General features: G+C 42.5%; 1 pseudogene; it reads right to left on the bottom strand.

The window, feature by feature from the left end:
* Positions 1-13,512: 13,512 nt before the first annotated feature.
* Positions 13,513-21,657, bottom strand: LOC101596442 (annotated as a pseudogene).
* Between the last annotated feature and the right edge of the window lie 2,205 nt (positions 21,658-23,862).

Here is a 23,862-nt window from a genome sequence, read left to right on the forward strand (position 1 = left end):
CTGAACCACTGCATTCACGGAAAGCACGTGATGAGCAAGTAAGCGGGTGTGGGTGTGGGGCAGCATTAGATAAGACCATCTTGTTCAACTCTGTAAGTAAGGATTTTCCTTTTGGGGGGAAAGCTTATGATTAAAAAAAATTTTTTTTAAGTAAGTTAAGAAATGAGTCATTGAAGATGGAGAAATGGCTCTGATGTTAAAGTGCTTGCCTGCAAAGCCTAAGGACCTGGATTCGATTCCACAGTTCCCACAGAAAGCCCAGATGCACAAGGTGGCTCATGCATCTAGAGTTCATTTGCAGTGGCTGGAGGTCCTGGCACACCCATATATTCTTTCTCTCTCTCTCTCTCAAATAAATAAATTAAATTAAAATAATTTTTAAAAAATGAGTGTTTCAAGGCTAACTGGGCTCTAACCAACAAGCTAAGGATGCCCAAACATATCAAGATATCCTTGAGCCCTTGAGTGGAACCAGACAGTACATGGGTTTTGTAGAGATATAGCCATAAGCATCACTTTCTTATGTTTTATAAATATCTTTCTAGGTATCCACAAGGGCCTCTGGATCCTGCCACGGAAGGAAAGTTGGTAACTCAGCTCAACCCTTAGCTCTTCAAACAAGATTTGTCACGCTCCATTGTGCTGCTGTTAGCTGTGCAGTGAGCGTTATTTCAACTACAGTGATACCCAGAGTTCTCAGGAAGGGAGGAAGTCTGGATCAGGACATGTCTGGTTTTTCTGTTTGGTTGTTTGTTTTGTTTTTTTGAGGTAGTATCTCACTCTAGCCAAGGCTGACCTGTAATTTACTACATAGTCTCAGAGTGGCCTCGAACTCACAGTGATCCTCCTACCTCTGCCTCCTGGGTTCTGGGATTAAAGGCGTGCGCCACCAGGTCCGGCCTTTCTTTAAGAACTAGTATTCACTGTGGCCTCGTGGCATTTGGGGACACCTTATTCTGATTCGGTTACCATTAATTTATCCAGTCCTTGAGATGATGTGCACATCCCCAGTAGCTGGAATGGACACTACTGACTAACCACCCAACAGCCAGAGCCTCTGCTCGTGGAAGTGGCTGTGTCCAGTTAAAGGGGTGGAATTCTAATTTGCTATCCTAGTCCTCCTCCCCTTTGCCAGTGATTGGTGTTTTATTCTGGCAAATGAAACACAAGTTGATCCTGGATGTGCAGTTTCCTGCTGATAAGAGATTCCTGAAGTGAGACCTGCCGTGGGGTATAATTGAGGAACATCTGGTGAGGACTTGATACTTAGAACTTGCAAACTTCTTGTGACCTTGAAGGAACATTGTTGACATGCATGGACATCAGAGATATTGAGCGGCTCAACTAAGCCACAGCCGTCTAACCTTGATCTTGGAATGTGACCACTAACCGGCCCTGTCTAATTGACCTGTAGTCAGGTATACTGATTTTGTATTTGTATCGTTTTATTATTTATTTGGGGGTGTGTGCATGAATGTGGGTATGCACGTACCACGGCGTGCAGGTGGCAATCAGAGCACAACCCTCGTGGTGCTTGTCGCCTGTCCACCTCACTGGAGGCAGCGAATCCTCACTCTGCTGTCTTTTGCTGCTCTTGCCAGGATGTTCCAGAAATTCTGTCTCTGCCTCCCATCACGCTGCCGGTGCCTGGGATTACAGAAGCCCAACATGGCTTCAGCCTTTTTTTTTTAATTGATAGCTTCCATTTTTTTTTTTTTTTTTTTTTCTTTTTCGAGGTAGGGTCTCACTCTGGCTCAGGCTGACCTGGAATTCGCCATGGAGTCTCAGGGTGGCCTTGAACTCTCTGTGATCCTCCTACCTCTGCCTCCCGAGTGCTGGGATTAAAGGCATGCGCCACCACGCCCAGCTGATAGCTTCCATTTTTATAGACAATAAAACATGATAATTCTCTCCCCCCTCACTTTCCCCTTCACATGTTTTTGTTTTTTTTTTTTTAATTTTTATTAACATTTTCCATGATTATAAAATATATCCCATGGTAATTCCCTCCCTCCCCACCCCCACACTTTCCCGTTTGAAATTCCATTCTCAATCATATTACCTCCCCATTACAATCATTGTAATTACATATATACAATATCAACCTATTAAGTATCCTCTTCCCTTCCTTTCTCCACCCTTTATGTCTCCTTTTCAACTTACTGGCCTCTGCTACTAAGTATTTTCATTCTCATACAGAAGCCCAGTCATCTGTAGCTAGGATCCCCATATGAGGGAGAACATGTGGCGCTTGGCTTTCTGGGCCTGGGTTACCTGACTTAGTATAATACTTTCCAGGTCCATCCATTTTTCTGCAAATTTCATAACTTCATTTTTCTTTACCGCTGAGTAGAACTCCATTGTATAAATGTACCACATCTTCATTATCCACTCATCTGTTGAGGGACATCTAGGCTGGTTCCATTTCCCAGCTATTATAAATTGAGCAGCAATAAACATGGTTGAGCATGTACTTCTAAGGAAATGAGATGAGTCCTTTGGATATATGCCTAGGAGTGCTATAGCTGGGTCATATGGTAGATCAATCTCTAGCTGCTTTAGGAACCTCCACACTGTTTTCCACAATGGCTGGACCAGATTGCATTCCCACCAGCAGTGCAGAAGGGTTCCTTTTTTTCCACATCCCCGCCAACATTTATGATCATTTGTTTTCATGATGGTGGCCAATCTGACAGGAGTGAGATGGAATCTCAATGTAGTTTTAATCTGCATTTCCCTGATGACTAGTAACGTAGAACATTTTTTTAGGTGCTTATATGCCATTCGTATTTCTTCCTTTGAGAACTCTCTATTTAGCTCCTTAGCCCATTTTTTGATTGGCCTGTTTGATTCCTTATTAGTTAACTTTTTGAGTTCTTTGTATATCCTAGATATTAATCCTTTATCAGATATATAGCTGGCGAAGATTTTTTCCCATTCTGTAGGTTGCCTCTTTGCTTTTTTCACTGTGTCCTTTGCGGTGCAAAATCTTTGTAATTTCATTAGGTCCCAGTGGTTAATCTGTGGTTTTATTGCCTGAGCAATTGGGGTTGTATTCAGAAAGTCTTTGCCAAGACCAATATGTTGAAGGGTTTCCCCTACTTTTCTCTCTAGCAGTTTTGGAGTTTCAGGTCTGATGTTAAGGTCTTTAATCCATTTGGACTTAATTCTTGTGCATGGCGAGAGAGAAGAATCTATTTTCATCCTTCTGCAGATATTTATCCAGTTTTCAAAACACCATTTGCTGAAGAGGCTGTCTCTTCTCCAATGAGTATTTTTGGCATTTTTATCGAATATCAGGTGGCTATAGCTACTTGGGCTTACATCTGGGTCCTCTATTCTGTTCCACTGATCTACATGTCTGTTTTTGTGCCAGTACCATGCTGTTTTTGTTACTATGGCTCTGTAGTATAGGTTAAAATCAGGTATGGTGATACCACCAGCCTCTTTTTTGTTGCTCAGTATTATTTTAGATATTCGAGGTTTTTTATGATTCCAAATGAATTTTTGGATTGTTTTTTCTATTTCCATGAAGAAAGCCTTTGGAATTTTGATAGGGATTGCATTAAATGTGTAGATTGCTTTAGGTAAGATTGCCATTTTCACGATATTGATTCTTCCAAGCCAGGAACAAGGGATGTTTCTCCACTTTCTAGTGTCTTCTGCAATTTCTCGCTTGAGTGTCTTAAAGTTCTCATTGTATAGATTCTTTACTTCCTTAGTTAGGTTTATTCCAAGGTATTTTATTTTTTTTGATGCAATTGTGAATGGGAGTGATTCTCTGATTTCATCCTCTGTGTGTTTGTTGTTAGCATATATGAAGGCTACTGATTTCTGTGTATTTATTTTGTATCCTGCTACATTGCTGTAGGTTTTGATTAGCTCTAACAGCTTGCTAGTAGAGTCTTTAGGGTCCTTTATGTATAGAATCATGTCATCTGCAAATAGTGATAACTTGATTTCTTCCTTTCCAATTTGTATCCCTTTTATGTGTGTCTCTTGCCTTATTGCTATGGCTAAGACTTCCAAAACTATATTAAATAGAAGTGGAGACAGTGGACACCCTTGTCTTGTTCCTGATTTTAGTGGAAAAGCTTCCAGTTTTTCCCCATTTAGTAATATGTTGGCTGTAGGCTTGTCATAAATAGCCTTTATTATATTGAGATATGTTCCTTCTATTCCCAGTCTCTGTAGGACTTTTATCATGAAGGGATGTTGGATTTTGTCAAATGCTTTCTCTGCATCTAATGAGATGATCATGTGGTTTTTGTCCTTCAACCCATTTATGTAATGTATTACATTTATAGATTTGCGTATGTTGAACCATCCCTGCATCTCTGGGATAAAGCCTACTTGGTCAGGGTGAATGATCTTTTTGATATACTCTTGTATTCTGTTTGCCAATATTTTGTTGAGAATTTTTGCATCTATGTTCATGAGGGAGATTGGTCTGTAATTTTCTTTTTTTGTTCTATCTTTGCCTGGTTTTGGTATCAGGGTGATGCTGGCCTCATAGAAGGAGTTTGGTAGGATTCCTTCTTTTTCTATTTCCTGGAAAAGCTTAAGAAGCAATGGTGTTAGCTCTTCCTTAAAAGTCTGGTAAAATTCAGCAGTGAATCCATCCGGGCCTGGGCTTTTTTTAGTTGGGAGATTATTGATAACTGCTCGGATCTCCATGTTTGTTATAGGTCTATTTAAGTGATTAATCTCATTTTGATTTAATTTAGGTAGGTCATATAGATCAAGGAAATCATCCATTTCTTTCAGATTTTCATACTTTGTGGAGTATATGCTTTTATAGTATGTCCCTATAATTTTTTGAATTTCTCTGGAATCTGTTGTGATGTTACCTTGTTCATCTCTGATTTTATTAATTTGTGTCTCTTCTCTCTTTCTTTTGGTCAGATTTGCTAAGGGTTTATCAATCTTGTTTATCCTTTCAAAGAACCAACTCTTTGTTTCATTAATTCTTTGGATTGTTCTTTTTGTTTCTATTTCATTAATTTCTGCCCTAATATTTATTATTTCTTCCCGTCTACTACTTTTTGGTTTTCCTTGTTCTTCTTTTTCCAAGGCTTTAAGGCGAAGCATTAGGTCGTTTACTTGCGACCTTTCTAATTTCTTAATATAGGCACTTAAGGCTATAAATTTACCTCTTAGAACTGCCTTCATTGTGTCCCAGAGATTTTGGTATGTTGTGTTCTCATTATCATTTGACTCTATAAATTTTTTGATTTCCTTTTTGATTTCTTCATTGACCCACTCATCATTTAGTAGTGTATTGTTTAGCTTCCATGATTTTGTGTATGCTCTGTAGCCTTTCTTGCTACTGATTTGTAGTTTAATTCCATTGTGGTCAGATAGAATGCAAGGAATTATTTCAATTTTCCTGAATTTGTTAAGATTTGCTTTGTGTCCTAATATATGGTCTATTTTAGAGAATGTTCCATGTGCTGCTGAAAAGAATGTATATTCTGTAGCCTTTGGATGAAATGTCCTGTATATATCTGTTAGGTCCATATCTTCTATGACCTCATTTAGTCCAGATGCCTCTCTGTTTATTCTTTCCCTGGATGACCTGTCAATTGATGAGAGTGGGGTGTTAAAGTCACCCACCACCACCGTGTTTGGTGTTATCTGTGACCTTAGTTCTAATAGTGTTTGTTTGACGAATTTGGGAGCCCCCATGTTAGGTGCATATATGTTTAGGATTGTAATGTCCTCCTGTTGGAGTGTGCCCTTAATCAATATAAAGTGACCTTCCTTATCTTTTTTGACTAACTTCGGACTAAAGTCCACCCTGTCTGATATTAGGATAGCAACCCTTGCTTGTTTTCTAGGCCCATTTGCTTGAAACACCGTCTTCCAACCTTTCACCCTAAGATAATGTCTATCCTTTGTAGAAAGGTGAGTTTCTTGAAGACAACAAATTGTAGGATCCTGCTTTTTAACCCAGTCTGCAAATCTATGTCTTTTCGTTGGGGCATTGAGAACGTTGATATTAAGAGATATTATTGAAAGGTGTGTATTTATGTTTGCCATTTGTGTGTGTGTGTGTGTGTGTTACTTGTTCTACCTGTGCTCTCTTCTGTTAACTGGTATTTGAGTATGGCTGGTTTTTTCTAGGTTCCTTATATGTGTGCTTTTCCTTTTGTTCAGCATGGAGGATTCTATCACGTATTTTCTGTAGAGCTGGTTTTGTCTTCAGATATTCCTTTAACCTGCTTTTGTCATGGAATGTCTTTATTTCTCCATCTATTTGGATGGATAACTTTGCAGGATAAAGTAACCTTGGTTGACAGTTGTTATCTTTCAGAACTTGGAATATATCACTCCAGGCCCTTCTGGCTTTAAAAGTTTGTGTTGAATAATCTGCTGTAATCCTGATGGGCTTGCTTTTGTAGGTAACTTGATTTTTCTCTCTAACTGCTTTCAATATTTTTTCTTTGGTTTGTGTGTTTGGAAGTTTGAGTATAATGTGGCGAGGAGAGTTTCTTTCTGGGTTTTGTCTGGCTGGGGTTCTAAAGGCTTCCTGTATCTGTATTGGCACCTCTTTCCCAATTTGGGGAAAATTTTCCTCTATGATTTTGTTGAAGATGCCTACTATGCCTCTGGAGTGGAATTCTTCTCCTTCTACTATGCCCTGAATTCTTATATTGGATCTTTTCATAGTGTCCCGAATATCTTGAAATTCCCACTCATACTTTTCTATAAGTTTGTCTTTCTCTTTGTTGGACTGCATTAGGTCTGCCACCTGATCTTCTAGCTTAGATATTCTGTCTTCTCCCTCATCCATCCTACTGGTGAGATTTTCTACAGAGTTTTTTATTTCATTAACTGTGTTCTTCATTGCCAGTAATTCTGACTGGTTTTTCTTTATTATTTCTATTTCTCTATTTATGTCTTGTCTTGCCTTCTTTATTTCATTAAATTGGTGTCCTGCCTCTTATTTGATTCCTTTGATTTCCTCTTTGATTTCCTCTTTGATTTCTTCTTTGATTGTTTTCATGTGTTCTTTGACCTCTTTGAACATATTTATAATTATTCTTTTGAACTCTTTCTCAGGCATTTCCTCTAACTCTTTCTCACTGGAGGACATTTCTGATGCATTAATACTTTTAGGTGGATTTATATCGTCTTGCTTTTTAGTGTTTCTTGTGTTATAATGTATATATTTTTGCATCTTGGATTAAGTTAATGCTTGGATTTTCTAGCTAGCTGTGTATTCTTAGCTGTATCAATTGATTTGGTGTAATATATTTTCAGGGTAGGACCTTAAGGTATTAGGTGTGGCTCTTAAGACTTTCAGAGTATCTACAAAGTTGTTCTTAGGGGTTGAGTTTCCCTGCTATAGGAGTATTCAAGCAGGCTGAGTGGAATAATATACTGGTAGATTCTAAAATTTAGCTAAACACTGTACCCATTCCATCAAAAACAGCCCCGAGTATGTATGCAAGAGTAGTTATTATAATGACCAGATCCTCTATCAACAAAGAGGTTTAGATTTCTGGTCTGTTGAGGTATCCAAGTCAGCTTGTGACCAAGTGAGACCCTTCCCTGGTGCAATCCCAGTTACCTTGGGTGATTGTGGTCTCAGTCAAGTTGCTGCCTGGGTCGTCGAGCTGCTGTTCTGATTTCTGGAGCTGGGCACTTGCTTTTCCTACGGGGCAAACTGAGCCGCCGCCGCCGCCTCTGCAGCTGTTGTAGGCGCCACCCCCGGAGCCCCCACCGCTGCTGAAGCTGCCGTTGCCGTGTCCACCGCTGCTGCTCACCCCGAAGCCGCTGCTGCGGGATCTGTCACCGCTGCCGCTCCTGGGTCCGCTGCTGCTGGGGCCACTGGTACCGGTGCTGGAGCCGCTGAAGTTGCTGCCAAATTCTGCTCCTGCTTGGGTCCCGCCGTCAGCCCAAGTTGGCATGGCCGGGTCCCGGGCCGCTGCTGTGTTCGCTGGAGCTGGGTTCAGGCGGCAGGGGAGGGGAGGGAGCCGCGCTGTTCTGGTTGTATCGTTTCTCCACGTGTGCTTTTACTTCGCGGTCTGCTCCTCCCTCCGTTGCTCGCTGCCGCTCTCCCCTCACGTTTCCCGAGTTGCGGAGAGCGCGGTGTGAGGGGAAAATCCCGCACCTGGCTTGTCCTGCGGCTCGAGCCGAGAGTCCGGCGGCTTTCTGCCGCTCCGCGGTTGCGGCGGGTAGCCGAGCGGCCCGGAGCCGCTGTTCCCGCCTGTGCAGGCTCTGGATGCTCTGGAACTCTTCTACTTCTCCGCTGCCACCTCAACTTCCTATACACCTCACTTTTTAGTAAAAGTGTGTATTTTGCTGAGTTTTTTTTGGTCTTCCCCCCCCAGGCTGTTTTGGCGTGGTACCTACGCCGCCATCTTAACCGGAAGTCTTTGTTTTGTTTTGTTGTTTTGTTTTTGAGGCAGGGTCTCACTGTAGCCCAGGCTGATCTGGAATTCACTATGTAGTCTCAGAGTGACCTCAAACTCACGGCAATCCTCCTACCTCTGCCTCCTGAGTTCTGGGATTAAAGGCATGTGCCACTACGCCCGCCTTTTTTTTTTTTAACATGGGGTCTGGGGATGGAACTGGAGGACTCCACTTTGAGCAGGGAGCACTTTATCTATTACATCATCTCCAGGTATCATGATTATACAATCAAAACCATCTGGGTTGATAGAGAAGTAAAAGGAGTGAGCCCTGCAAGCAGGCATACCTGAGTTGGAATCCCAGATCAGCAGTTGCAGGCTCTTGCACATTGGATACGGATTCTGAGTCTTTCTGTGCTCGAGTTTCTTTGTCTTCAACCACTTCAGGTTAGTGGTGTGCACTGGGAGGATGCATGCCTGGGCTGATAGCACGGCTCACTAGTCAGCAGATGTGAGCTCCTGTAACTGTTCCTTGTATTCAGCCAACAAAGTAAACCTAGGGAGGTGGGCAGTCACTGGGTAGTAGTGTCACCCAAGGGAGCTGGGAAGAGCGAGGGTTAACAGTGAGCACTCTGGCCTACCCCTACCTTGTCATGAGATCCCAGGCCAGAACTGGGTGATTGATTGACATCCTCATTTAGAAACATTTTTGTACTAAAAATCTTAACTAGTCAACTTACACACACACACACACACACACACACACACACACACACATTTTTTCCATGTAAAAGATACACATTTGTGCATGGTGCTGGTATCTGCAGAGCAGGGGTGTAGCCATGTGCTTGTTATAGGTGGAGCCTGGAGAGCTGCCACTGAGACTCCCAGATTCTCATGTTCTACAACAGGGAAATGAACTGGGGATATAGGGGTAGTGATAGGAGTGAGGCTGATTAGGAAGGAAATGAGGGAGTGAGGGAGAAAGGCAGTCACTCCAGAGGTGGAAGTAAGTTACTGAGCTGGGGAAAGATGTATGTTCACAAGTGTTGGCACACATGTCATGACCCTTTGGGGGTCATTTTACATAGCTCCTAGGGCTTTTCTCGTGCATGCATTCTCCCTTACATGTATTCCTGATGGGATGGTTTTCCAGTCTTCTTGCTAACAGGTTGTTTTTCATATGTAATCTTCATTCTTAGGCTCTCTTCTCCTGCCACACACTCAGACTGAACTTCCATTATGTTAGATCTGATGTGCACTGATCTTGAAGAAGTCTCTTAACATTTAAGCTTCAATTTCCTCATCTTTTAAAAAAATACTTTATTTATTTATTTGAGAGAGAGAGAGAGACAGAGAGAGAGAGAGGGAGAATATCAGCATGCCTGGGCCTCTAGCTACTGCAAACAAACTCCAGATGCATGTGCCACCTTGTTCATCTGGCTCCATGTGGGTACAGGGGATTTTTTTTTTTTCAGAAAATGACCTTAACTACCAAGCCATCTCTTCAGCCCTTCTTTTTCTTTTCTTAAATGTAGAAAATTAGTTGATTCAATTTCAAGTATTTACACAGTCATGGAGAGGAACAAGCCTGAGGACAAAACAAGTCACCCAACATGCAGATGACATCCAACGAATGCTAAAGAACCGACCCTAACCAAAAAGAGCAACTCTTACCAGAGGTTCACTTTTAAAAATTCTCTATCTGCCTCTTTCTCTCAAATAAACAAATAACTAAATAAAATATTAAAGAAAATACAAGTGGGGCTGGAGAGCTGGCTCAACAGTTAAAGGCACTTGTTTGCAAAGCCTGCTTGCCCGGGTTAGCCTGGGTTCAATTCCCTAGTACCCATGTAAAGCCAGATTCACAAGGTGGCGCTATTGTCTAGAGTTCATTTGTGGCAAGAGGCCGTGGCACACCCATACTCATTCTCTCGGTGTGTCTCTCTCCATGTCTTTCCCTTCTCAAAAACAAATAAATATATTATAAAAATTTAAAATAATAAATAGATAAAACTATGAACTTACTCCTGTACACTTGACAGTTTACCTGTGGTGTAGCAGCCAGGCAAGAGTGTACAACTTTGGGGTCTCAAGTTTTTTTTATTAGATATGGACATAGTTAGAATGAAAATAATGCATGTTGGTGCCATCCTTTCCCCCCTCCCTGCTCCTTTTCTGAAGAGGCCTTCCTTGTTGGGGATGCAGGTCAATCTCATGGAGATTGTGGGTCATGCATTATGGGGAGGGAGGCAATGTCTCTGTACAAAATGTCCCAACTTGTGACTAATAATAACCTTTCTGCCCCCTCTTCCACAAATTTCCCTGAGCCATGCCGGGAGCATTTTAAATCTACTTCAGTGATGGGCACTTAGGAGCCTCTGGATCTCTGGTTTGGTAGGTGTTGAGTGTCCTCAGTATCTTTCTCCATCACCCTTGTGCTGAGATCAAATTCACTAAGAAAGCAGCACTCTTGCTCATTTGCCCAATTCCTCTGTGGTTTCAGCTGGGCCTGGGCTGGAGTGCACTGGGTCATTTATCTCCTCAGGTCCCGCTTCTGTCTGAAAAAAGAGAAGCAGATTCTCCAGCGGAGAATGAGGTCAGCACCAGTTAAATGGGATAACCCTTATTAATTTAGGGAGAATTAAAAGGGTTCAGACACTGGGTCTCAAGTTTTAAGGAAACACAACAAAAGCCATTCATAGAAAGAAAAGGAATGAAATGAAACCAGCTCAAGAAATACACTAACAAGAAAGATGGAGGAAGAAAAACATGCAGTCTGGACTTAACTGAGGAAGCCAAGAGGAGACTGGTCTACTTAGGAAACTGCAGCTAGGAAGGGCAGGCATGGACTTCCTAAGCAAAACTGACATCTTGCAGCATCTGCGTTTCAGGGTGCAGAGACCTATCTCACTCGGCTCTGTTTCTTACTCAATCTAACTTTTGCTTAGGGTCTGAAAAATTGAAGGAATACAAATCTCAAGAATAAAAATAATAACATATAATTGATCTTTTCTGTGGCAGCTTTAGGCATGGGTTTGCTACTAGAAAATTCCTGAGGAAAATTAAAATATATAAGTCTGTGACTATTGATTTGGAAAGCCTGATTGTAAAACAACAGGCTCTGGCTTGTAATTCAACTGCCAGAACTGGACTATATCTCACAATGACTTGATGCTCAGGAAGACCTAGAAGGTCCCTAAAACAATGCACACTATTGCCAAAGCACTTGGTTATCTGCCAGAGCTAAATGGTAAGACTGTATTGCTGCAGACACCACAGGACATCAAGAGGTCACACTGGAATTTAGAAGGAAACCAGCTCGCTGATGTTAGCCCTCACAGTGCTGGGAAGTGTTATGCAAATTGCTGCGGGATAATGGCCACCAACAGTGTGATCAGGTAGGGGATCCTACAAGCTACAAAATCAACCAGACAAGATGTACACACCTGTGCAGTAGTGGATATGCACTCTGATTGGTTAAGAGACCTAATGATGGGAGAGAACTTGTACCTGGTACTGAGAACCAAGTCAATCCTATGATACAATGGTATTAGACTCCACATAGTCTTTCACCAGGAAAGGCTACACCCATCAAAATGTCTCTTAGTTAACTATGCTTATCCCCTTTAATCCATGCTGCTCTCACTCTTGGTTGGAGAATCTTTTTTTTTTTTTTTCAGTGAAAACTAGGGAGAATCAAGACATGACAAGAAAGGATAGCTGACTTTCTAGCATGAGATGAACCACCTTTACCATACCTGCCAGGGCCCATGAGACGTTACAGAGGAAGTGGTGATTTAAACACAAGTGCTGCTCCCACTGCTATCCTGACAACCTGCTCCAGGGAGATGGTGATAGACACTGAGGACACTCAAAACATCAAAGCATCAAAGGGCTGGAGAAATGGCTTAGTAATTAAAGCACTTGCTGGCAAAGCCGAAGGACCCAGGTTTGATTCCTGAGTACCCACATAAAGGCAGATGCGAAAGGTGGAATATGCATCTGGAGTTCATTTGCAATTGCTAGAGGCCTTGGCATGCTCATTTTCTCTCTCTGCCTCTGCCTTTGTCTTTCTCTCTGTCAAATAAATAAATAAATAATTTTAAAAAATCAACACATCAAAACAACAATCGGAGACTGAAGAGAGCTCAAAACAAAAGTAGACTTATAATACACCTGCCAAGGCTCAGGGAATATTGCAGAAGAGGGGGGTGGAACGATTGTAAGAGCCACAGGGTGGAAGGAGTACCCCCCTCCCAGAGAGACTCACTGATGCATTCATAGCTCCATGGTGAGTACCACCCACCTCACTGAGGAAGACCCTCAGTGGAATGGAGTTGGAGAAGAGGGGATATAAGAGGATAACATGAAGAGAATGGGACCAACATGTGATTTCTTAATACAGTACAATAAATAACTAATAAAAAATATTAGAGGCTGGAGAGATGGCTTAGTGGCTAAGCAGTTTGCCTGCAAAGCCAAAGGATCCTGGTTTGATTCTGCAGGACCCATGTAAGCCAGATGCACAAGAGGGTGTATGCCTCTGGAGTTCCATTTGCAGTGGCTGGAGGCCCTGGCGTGTCCATTCTCTCCTTCTCTCTTTCTCTCTGCCTCTCTCTCTCTCTCTCTCTCAAATAAATAAATAAATAAATAAATAACATGTAAAATATATAAAATATAAAATATTTAAAAAGTTTAAAAAGTCTGATGGAAAGGCCCATAGGCAGATTACTCTAATTACTGTGATGCACAGCTCTGTTTTGAAATAAAATACCTGTTTGTCAGTATGTAAAAAAAATGGGGGGGGGTGTCCTGAAGAGATGGCTTGGTGGTTAAGATACTGTACTTGCAAAGTCAAAGGACCCAGGTTCCATTCCCTATAAGCCAGATGCACAAGGTGGCACATGCATCTGGGGTTCATTTGCAGTGGCTAAAGGCCCTGGTGTACCCATATTTTCCATCTCTCAGAAATATAATAAATTTTAAAAAAATTTGAAAAGGTTTAGAAAACATGGATTGTCTGCTCTAATAGCATTGTTGGTGGTACCTATTATAGTGGGTTAGCTGAAAAAAGTCTGTCTCAAAACCAGTGTTAAATCAATCTTAGGGTTCAGACGGGGGGAGTCCGAAACCAAGAGTGCAGACATGGCTAGGGTTCTTGTTCTTCTGCAGCCACACTTCCATCAGGGTCTTCATCATTATAAAAGTCATTTGGCACACTCGCAGGACATTGTCTTCTGCTAGAGAGCAGATCACCCACGGATCAGTGAGAGTCTAGGAGACATCAGGTATTTTGGCAGTGTGACCAACCATGAGTCATCAACTGTGGTGGGCTGGCTTTTGCATCTCCTGAGGATTGTTCCTCTAATTAAATCTCAGACATTCAACCTACGATCAGTACCACTGGAAGCCAAAACAGTCTCCTTGTGAGGTCACCACTGAACCCAGAATATTTCATCCTTATGTGATTCAAAGCAAGGCATCTTGAGTTTCAGAATCTCAGATACCCACAAGGCAACAGCCTTACCAATTGATCCGGCAGCAAGAATGACCTCATTGTATGGGTGGGAAGACAGCTCACTCACTTCAGCGCTGTGATCCCGGACTGAGTGGCTTGGTCTGGAAGTGCTATTTGAACCAGTATCTCAGAAGTTTCTGATCATCAGCAACAGAACCAAACAGAGACACAGAGAGTAGAGGCCAGGCAGCACATTTACTTCTGTGTGTCTGTAAAGATGGTCCTTAGGGAGCAGAGGGTGGGCAACACCTACTACTGCTGTGTGCCATAAAGATGGTCCTTAGGGAATAGAGGCCAGGCAACACCATCTACTACTGCTGTGTACCTTTAAGGATGGTTCTTAGAGAGTAGAGGCCTAGCTATACTTCCCACCACTGCTGTATGCCTAACAAGATGGTCCTCACATCCACCACTTTTTCCCTTGGAACATCAATGATGTCCCTCACGCAGACAGTCTGGTCTTGTGAAGCACCAAATAAGTTTCCACTGAGATCCGGGGTCTACAAAAGACCACAGCTTTCCTTCTGATGTTGACAGAGATGCAAGTCTAGGTTGCTCTCTCCCGAAAGGTCTAGTTTAGAAGGACGCTTTGTGTAGTCAAAAGCAACACCGTCAGTGCTAGAGTCTGTTGCAATGTTGCAGGGATTCTGAGGCATGCAATGGGCAATGTACACTTCTTTTTTTTTTTTTAATATATTTTTTATTTTTTTAAAAATTTTTATTTATTTATTTATTTGAGAGTGACAGACACAGAGAGAAAGACAGATAGAGGGAGAGAGAGAGAATGGGTGCGCCAGGGCTTCCAGCCTCTGCAAATGAACTCCAGACACGGTGCTCCCTTGTGCATCTGGCTAACATGGGACCTGGGGAACTGAGCCTCGAACCGGGGTCCTTAGGCTTCACAGGCAAGCGCTTAACCGCTAAGCCATCTCTCCAGCCCAATGTACACTTCTTTATGGTTGACCTTGGTTTCCATTACAGTCTTCCCACAAACAGAGCCAAAGGCCTCCTAATACATCTTTCTCACTGTTGTTGTGGGCTGCATCAAAGTAGGTGTCATCATTGGGGCGCTGGACTCTGGCTGTCATAAGGTGGCTTTGTTCATCTGATTTGTGCGTCCCCAGGACAAGTTGATGAATGCTGAAATCTTTCCTCTCAGGTCTCGGTATGTCTGGAAGGCACTGTGCAGTCAAGCCTGGCCACTCCAGGGCATGGTTCAGCACCCAACCATGAAGAAAAGGGGTGCTCTTCCTCCACGGTGGGTACTCCTTATCGATCACACTTTCTTTTTTTTTTTTTTTTAAAGTTTTATTAACATTTTCCATGATTATAAAATATATCCCATGGTAATTCCCTCCCTCCCCACCCCCACACTTTCCCGTTTGAAATTCCATTCTCAATCATATTACCTCCCCATTACAATCATTGTAATTACATATATACAATATCAACCTATTAAGTATCCTCCTCCCTTCCTTTCTCCACCCTTTATGTCTCCTTTTCAACTTACTGGCCTCTGCTACTAAGTATTTTCATTCTCACACAGAAGCCCAGTCATCTGTAGCTAGGATCCCCATATGAGGGAGAACATGTGGCGCTTGGCTTTCTGGGCCTGGGTTACCTGACTTAGTATAATACTTTCCAGGTCCATCCATTTTTCTGCAAATTTCATAACTTCATTTTTCTTTACTGCTGAGTAGAACTCCATTGTATAAATGTACCACATCTTCATTATCCACTCATCTGTTGAGGGACATCTAGGCTGGTTCCATTTCCCAGCTATTATAAATTGAGCAGCAATAAACATGGTTGAGCATGTACTTCTAAGGAAATGAGATGAGTCCTTTGGATATATGCCTAGGAGTGCTATAGCTGGGTCATATGGTAGATCAATCTCTAGCTGCTTTAGGAACCTCCACACTGTTTTCCACAATGGCTGGACCAGATTGCATTCCCACCAGCAGTGCAGAAGGGTTCCTTTTTTTCCACATCCCCGCCAACATTTATGATCATTTGTTTTCATGATGGTGGCCAATCTGACAGGAGTGAGATGGAATCTCAATGTAGTTTTAATCTGCATTTCCCTGATGACTAGTGACGTAGAACATTTTTTTAGGTGCTTATATGCCATTCGTATTTCTTCCTTTGAGAACTCTCTATTTAGCTCCATAGCCCATTTTTTGATTGGCTTGTTTGATTCCTTATTAGTTAACTTTTTGAGTTCTTTGTATATCCTAGATATTAATCCTCTATCAGATATATAGCTGGCGAAGATTTTTTCCCATTCTGTAGGTTGCCTCTTTGCTTTTTTCACTGTGTCCTTTGCAGTGCAAAATCTTTGTAATTTCATTAGGTCCCAGTGGTTAATCTGTGGTTTTATTGCCTGAGCAATTGGGGTTGTATTCAGAAAGTCTTTGCCAAGACCAATATGTTGAAGGGTTTCCCCTACTTTTCTCTCTAGCAGTTTTGGAGTTTCAGGTCTGATGTTAAGGTCTTTAATCCATTTGGACTTAATTCTTGTGCATGGCGAGAGAGAAGAATCTATTTTCATCCTTCTGCAGATATTTATCCAGTTTTCAAAACACCATTTGCTGAAGAGGCTGTCTCTTCTCCAATGAGTATTTTTGGCATTTTTATCGAATATCAGGTGGCTATAGCTACTTGGGCTTACATCTGGGTCCTCTATTCTGTTCCACTGATCTACATGTCTGTTTTTGTGCCAGTACCATGCTGTTTTTGTTACTATGGCTCTGTAGTATAGGTTAAAATCAGGTATGGTGATACCACCAGCCTCTTTTTTGTTGCTCAGTATTATTTTAGATATTCGAGGTTTTTTATGATTCCAAATGAATTTTTGGATTGTTTTTTCTATTTCCATGAAGAAAGCCTTTGGAATTTTGATAGGGATTGCATTAAATGTGTAGATTGCTTTAGGTAAGATTGCCATTTTCACGATATTGATTCTTCCAAGCCAGGAACAAGGGATGTTTCTCCACTTTCTAGTGTCTTCTGCAATTTCTCGCTTGAGTGTCTTAAAGTTCTCATTGTATAGATTCTTTACTTCCTTAGTTAGGTTTATTCCAAGGTATTTTATTTTTTTTTGATGCAATTGTGAATGGGAGTGATTCTCTGATTTCATCCTCTGTGTGTTTGTTGTTAGCATATATGAAGGCTACTGATTTCTGTGTATTTATTTTGTATCCTGCTACATTGCTGTGGGTTTTGATCAGCTCTAACAGCTTGCTAGTAGAGTCTTTAGGGTCCTTTATGTATAGAATCATGTCATCTGCAAATAATGATAACTTGATTTCTTCCTTTCCAATTTGTATCCCTTTTATGTGTGTCTCTTGCCTTATTGCTATGGCTAAGACTTCCAAAACTATATTACATAGAAGTGGAGACAGTGGACACCCTTGTCTTGTTCCTGATTTTAGTGGAAAAGCTTCCAGTTTTTCCCCATTTAGTAATATGTTGGCTGTAGGCTTGTCATAAATAGCCTTTATTATATTGAGATATGTTCCTTCTATTCCCAGTCTCTGTAGGACTTTTATCATGAAGGGATGTTGGATTTTGTCAAATGCTTTCTCTGCGTCTAATGAGATGATCATGTGATTTTTGTCCTTCAACCCATTTATGTAATGTATTACATTTATAGATTTGCGTATGTTGAACCATCCCTGCATCTCTGGGATAAAGCCTACTTGGTCAGGGTGAATGATCTTTTTGATATACTCTTGTATTCTGTTTGCCAATATTTTGTTGAGAATTTTTGCATCTATGTTCATGAGGGAGATTGGTCTGTAATTTTCTTTTTTTGTTCTATCTTTGCCTGGTTTTGGTATCAGGGTGATGCTGGCCTCATAGAAGGAGTTTGGTAGGATTCCTTCTTTTTCTATTTCCTGGAAAAGCTTAAGAAGCAATGGTGTTAGCTCTTCCTTAAAAGTCTGGTAAAATTCAGCAGTGAATCCATCCGGGCCTGGGCTTTTTTTAGTTGGGAGATTATTGATAACTGCTCGGATCTCCATGTTTGTTATAGGTCTATTTAAGTGATTAATCTCATTTTGATTTAATTTAGGTAGGTCATATAGATCAAGGAAATCATCCATTTCTTTCAGATTTTCATACTTTGTGGAGTATATGCTTTTATAGTATGTCCCTATAATTTTTTGAATTTCTCTGGAATCTGTTGTGATGTTACCTTGTTCATCTCTGATTTTATTAATTTGTGTCTCTTCTCTCTTTCTTTTGGTCAGATTTGCTAAGGGTTTATCAATCTTGTTTATCCTTTCAAAGAACCAACTCTTTGTTTCATTAATTCTTTGGATTGTTCTTTTTGTTTCTATTTCATTAATTTCTGCCCTAATATTTATTATTTCTTCCCGTCTACTACTTTTTGGTTTGCCTTGTTCTTCTTTTTCCAAGGCTTTAAGGCGAAGCATTAGGTCGTTTACTTGCGACCTTTCTAATTTCTTAATATAGGCACTTAAGGCTATAAATTTACCTCTTAGAACTGCCTTCATTGTGTCCCAGAGATTTTGGTATGTTGTGTTCTCATTATCATTTGACTCTATAAATTTTTTGATTTCCTTTTTGATTTCTTCATTGACCCACTCATCATTTAGTAGTGTATTGTTTAGTTTCCATGATTTTGTGTATGCTCTATAGCCTTTCTTGCTACTGATTTGTAGTTTAATTCCATTGTGGTCAGATAGAATGCAAGGAATTATTTCAATTTTCCTGAATTTGTTAAGATTTGCTTTGTGTCCTAATATATGGTCTATTTTAGAGAATGTTCCATGTGCTGCTGAAAAGAATGTATATTCTGCAGCCTTTGGATGAAATGTCCTGTATATATCTGTTAGGTCCATTCCTTCTATGACCTCATTTAGTCCAGATGCCTCTCTGTTTATTCTTTCCCTGGATGACCTGTCAATTGATGAGAGTGGGGTGTTAAAGTCACCCACCACCACCGTGTTTGGTGTTATCTGTGACCTTAGTTCTAATAGTGTTTGTTTGACAAATTTGGGAGCCCCCATGTTAGGTGCATATATGTTTAGGATTGTAATGTCCTCCTGTTGTAGTGTGCCCTTAATCAATATAAAGTGACCTTCCTTATCTTTTTTGACTAACTTCGGACTAAAGTCCACCCTGTCTGATATTAGGATAGCAACCCTTGCTTGTTTTCTAGGCCCATTTGCTTGAAACACCGTCTTCCAACCTTTCACCCTAAGATAATGTCTATCCTTTGTAGAAAGGTGAGTTTCTTGAAGACAACAGATTGTAGGATCCTGCTTTTTAACCCAGTCTGCAAATCTATGTCTTTTCGTTGGGGCATTGAGACCGTTGATATTAAGAGATATTATTGAAAGGTGTGTATTTATGTTTGCCATTTGTGTGTGTGTGTGTGTGTGTTACTTGTTCTACCTATGCTCTCTTCTGTTAACTGGTATTTGAGTATGGCTGGTTTTTTCTAGGTTCCTTATATGTGTGCTTTTCCTTTTCTTCAGCATGGAGGATTCTATCAAGTATTTTCTGTAGAGCTGGTTTTGTCTTCAGATATTCCTTTAACCTGCTTTTGTCATGGAATGTCTTTATTTCTCCATCTATTTGGATGGATAACTTTGCAGGATAAAGTAACCTTGGTTGACAGTTGTTATCTTTCAGAACTTGGAATATATCACTCCAGGCCCTTCTGGCTTTAAAAGTTTGTGTTGAATAATCTGCTGTAATCCTGATGGGCTTGCTTTTATAGGTAACTTGATTTTTCTCTCTAACTGCTTTCAATATTTTTTCTTTGGTTTGTGTGTTTGGAAGTTTGAGTATAATGTGGCGAGGAGAGTTTCTTTCTGGGTTTTGTCTGGCTGGGGTTCTAAAGGCTTCCTGTATCTGTATTGGCACCTCTTTCCCAATTTGGGGAAAATTTTCCTCTATGATTTTGTTGAAGATGCCTACTATGCCTCTGGAGTGGAATTCTTCTCCTTCTACTATGCCCTGAATTCTTATATTGGATCTTTTCATAGTGTCCCGAATATCTTGAAATTCCCACTCATACTTTTCTATAAGTTTGTCTTTCTCTTTGTTGGACTGCATTAGGTCTGCCACCTGATCTTCTAGCTTAGATATTCTGTCCTCTCCCTCATCCATCCTACTGGTGAGATTTTCTACAGAGTTTTTTATTTCATTAACTGTGTTCTTTATTGCTAGTAATTCTGACTGGTTTTTCTTTATTATTTCTATTTCTCTATTTATGTCTTGTATTGCCTTCTTTATTTCATTAAATTGGTGTCCTGCCTCTTCTTTGATTCCTTTGATTTCCTCTTTGATTTCTTCTTTGATTGTTTTTATGTGTTCTTTGACCTCTTTGAACATATTTATAATTATTCTTTTGAACTCTTTCTCAGGCATTTCCTCTAACTCTTTCTCACTGGAGGACATTTCTGATGCATTAATACTTTTAGGTGGATTTATATCATCTTGCTTTTTAGTGTTTCTTGTGTTATAATGTATATATTTTTACATTGGATTAAGTTAATGCTTGGATTTTCTAGCTAGCTGTGTATTCTTAGCTGTATCAATTGATTGGATATAATATATTTTCAGGGTAGGACCTTAAGGTATTAGGTGTGGCTCTTAAGACTCTCAGAGTATCTACAAAGATGTTCTTAGGGGTTGAGTTTCCCTGCTATAGGAGTATTCAAGCAGGCTGAGTGGAATAATATACTGGTAGATTCTAAAATTTAACTAAACACTGTACCCATTCCATCAAAAACAGCCCCGAGTATGTATGCAAGAGTAGTTATTATAATGACCAGATCCTCTATCAACAAAGAGGTTTAGATTTCTGGTCTGTTGAGGTATCCAAGTCAGCTTGTGACCAAGTGAGACCCTTCCCTGGTGCAATCCCAGTTACCTTGGGTGATTGTGGTCTCAGTCAAGTTGCTGCCTGGGTCGTCGGGCTGCTGTTCTGATTTCTGGAGCTGGGCACTTGCTTTTCCTACGGGGCAAACTGAGCCGCTGCTGCCGCCTCTGCAGCTGTTGTAGCTGCCACCCCCGGAGCCACCACCGCTGCTGAAGCTGCCGTTGCCGTGTCCACCGCTGCTGCTCACCCCGAAGCCGCTGCTGCGGGATCTGCCACCGCTGCCGCTCCTGGGTCTGCTGCTGCTGGGGCCACTGGTACCGGTGCTGGAGCCGCTGAAGTTGCTGCCGAATTCTGCTCCTGCTTGGGTCCCGCCGTCAGCCCAAGTTGGCGTGGCCGGGTCCCGGGCCACTGCTGTGTTCGCTGGAGCTGGGTTCAGACGGCGGGGGAGGGGAGCGAGCCGCGGCTGCTCTGGTTGTATCGCTTCTCCACGTGTGCTTTTACCTCGCGGTCTGCTCCTCCCTCCGTTGCTCGCTGCCGCTCTCCCCTCACGTTTCCCGAGTTGCGGAGAGCGTGGTGTGAGGGGAAAATCCCGCACCTGGCTTGTCCTGCGGCTCGAGCCGAGAGTCCGGCGGTTTTCTGTTGCTCCGCGGTTGCGGCGGGTGGCCGAGCCGCCCCGGAGCCGCTGTTCCCGCCTGTGCAGGCTCTGGATGCTCTATAACTCTTCCACTTCTCCGCTGCCGCCTCAACTTCCTATACACCTCACTTTTTAGTAAAAGTGTGTATTTTGCTGAGTTTTTTTTGGTCTTTCCCCCCCCCCTAGGCTGCTTTGGCGTGGTACCTAGGCCGCCATCTTAACCGGAAGTCCCGATCACACTTTCTTTTACTGTGTCATTAAAGGCTGCTTCCTTGCCAGCCATGGCTGCAGGTCTAACTTCTTGTGTCCACAATGAAGTCAATAATAATAGCTGTCTCATAGAACCTATACGAGCATGTAAGATAAAGGCTGTCTGTCCAGCGGTAGTATTGGTTGAGTACTGAGCAAATGATGGCTTATAGTTATAATTCCTCAAAAGGTAAGGTCAGCCTTGACTTGAATGACAAGGCCTACAGGACCTCTTGCCCAAAGCAAAGCTTTGAAGCTTTTCTGTGGGGAAAGTTAATTCCTCAGGTTGATCTGAGTTGAAGGGGGAAAAATCAAGCAGAAAGCTGAAGATAGTTCATGTTTTTTTTTTTTTTTTGGTATGGCTGTGTTCAGTTTTATCAAAGGAAAAACAAAACAAAAGAGTAGCGAGAGCGGGGCCAGCTGTTGGCAAAGTTCTGCTTCTTCCAGTAGAGGCTTCTATGCACAGCAAACGAGGCTGCTGGGATAAGGCTGGCTGTTGCCCAGGCCTGGGTTCTGGCTTCCAGGAGCCTTCTTGTGGGCTACTGTACTCTGCTGCTACCATACCCGAGTGGGGAGCATGAGGGGGGTTTGGAAGGGACCTCAACCTTGGAGAGGTTTTGGAAAGCTGGTTGCTGCTGGCCTGGCCTGCATGCTCGCATCTGCAACTACTTAAGGAAAGAGAAGGAAGAAGTGTATGATGAAGAGTAAAGGAAGGTGTAGGGAAAGAGAGAAAAGGATAAAGAAGGGTTGGGAGGAAGAGAAAGAGGAAGGAATAGAGAAAAGGTGAAAGAGAAAGGAAGAGGAAAGAAAAAAGGCGAGGGAGAGAAAAGGGAGAAAAGAAGAGAAAACGGGAAAGGAAAGGAGGAGGAGGAGAGGCAGGAATAAGGGCAAGGAAAGAAGTGACAGCTGAGTGGACTTCGCACTAGGCTCCGGGGCTGATGGAGCCGGGCGGGCGGAGGCAGCGGAACTGGCTCGGTCACAGGACTCTGCGGTACAGAACTGCTTTGCTCTCGGCACCTCTTTTTACTTCATTTTCACCCATCGTTAATGTTTGGCAAAAGGTAACATCTGAATGGGTTTTAATTGAAGTTTAATTACTACGGATCTACAAAAGCTTGTTGCGCAGCCTCTGGGGTGGATGATGGATGGAGAAGTCTGGTGAGCCATAAAAGGAGACCGGAGCCGCCCGCGCATGTGTGGAGAGGAATGGCACGCCACCCGGACCCGGGCTCCTGTGCTGCGTTCACACCCCGCCATTGCTCTCCAGAACCCAAATGGCTCCTGGCCCACATGCTGTGTGCAAGTGCCAGTCATGCTAAGCGTTTGGCTGGGTGTGAGGAAGGCGGGCCAAATGGTGACTTTGACCTTCCGGGAGCAAAACAGGCATGGAGAAGAGTAGAAGAGTGTGCTGGGCTGGTTTGCAAAGGCGTGAGCGGTTCGCTGCCTTGTGAGCACAAGACCCGGTGTGGGCCCACGCTGTCCCCGTCTCCTGGGGAGGTAGTTTTCTCCCGTGTTGGATCCCAGGCTGTGATGGCTGCGGGGTCTCAGAAGGCTTGTTGTGGTGGTTTGAATAGATGTCCCCCCCCCCATATATTCAGTTTCTTTATTTGTTTGTAGTTTGCATCTGCAGCCACCTGGCTGAAGGCAGTGTCAGTAGGTGGATCTTAAGGTGTGGTGGTGGGTTTCAGATTTCAATCTAAACATATGTATGCAAAGTGTGCCTAGCTGGAGTTCCTAAAGTGTGCTATGTGGCGTTTGGCTTTTTGGCTTGTGCTTCTCTCTCTCTCTGTCTGCTTGGACCTGGGAAGGCAGGCCAGTTTCTTCTGCCATTATGGTACTTCCCCTGGATCTGTAAGCTTCAATAAAAATCCCTTCCTTCATAACTGTGCTTGGTCTGGAAGTTCATCTCAGCTAACCTGAAGCTGTCTGCTGCACTTGTTCTGGGCAGCTTTGCACAGTGGCAGGGCCTCGCTGGAGGCTGCAGGTGGACTTCACGGAGCGGTCATTCCTAGTCATTTTGACCTCTCAGGACTAGGCTCGGAGCTAGGATTCTGCACTAACATGGCTGGCCCAGGGATGGGTTTTTGGAAGACCCGGCATGACTTGCTGGGGAAGGTGATGCCTGCCAGGAAATGGAGCCAGGTGACTGTCAAGAAAAAGGCTCCAAAGGATCCCAAAGCTGGAGGAGAGGGGACTGAAAGGATGAAGAGGAAGAGGAAGAAGGCGGGCTTGGGTTCTC

This window comes from Jaculus jaculus, chromosome 2 (genome assembly GCF_020740685.1).
Source record: "Jaculus jaculus isolate mJacJac1 chromosome 2, mJacJac1.mat.Y.cur, whole genome shotgun sequence".
Classification (NCBI taxonomy): domain Eukaryota; kingdom Metazoa; phylum Chordata; class Mammalia; order Rodentia; family Dipodidae; genus Jaculus; species Jaculus jaculus.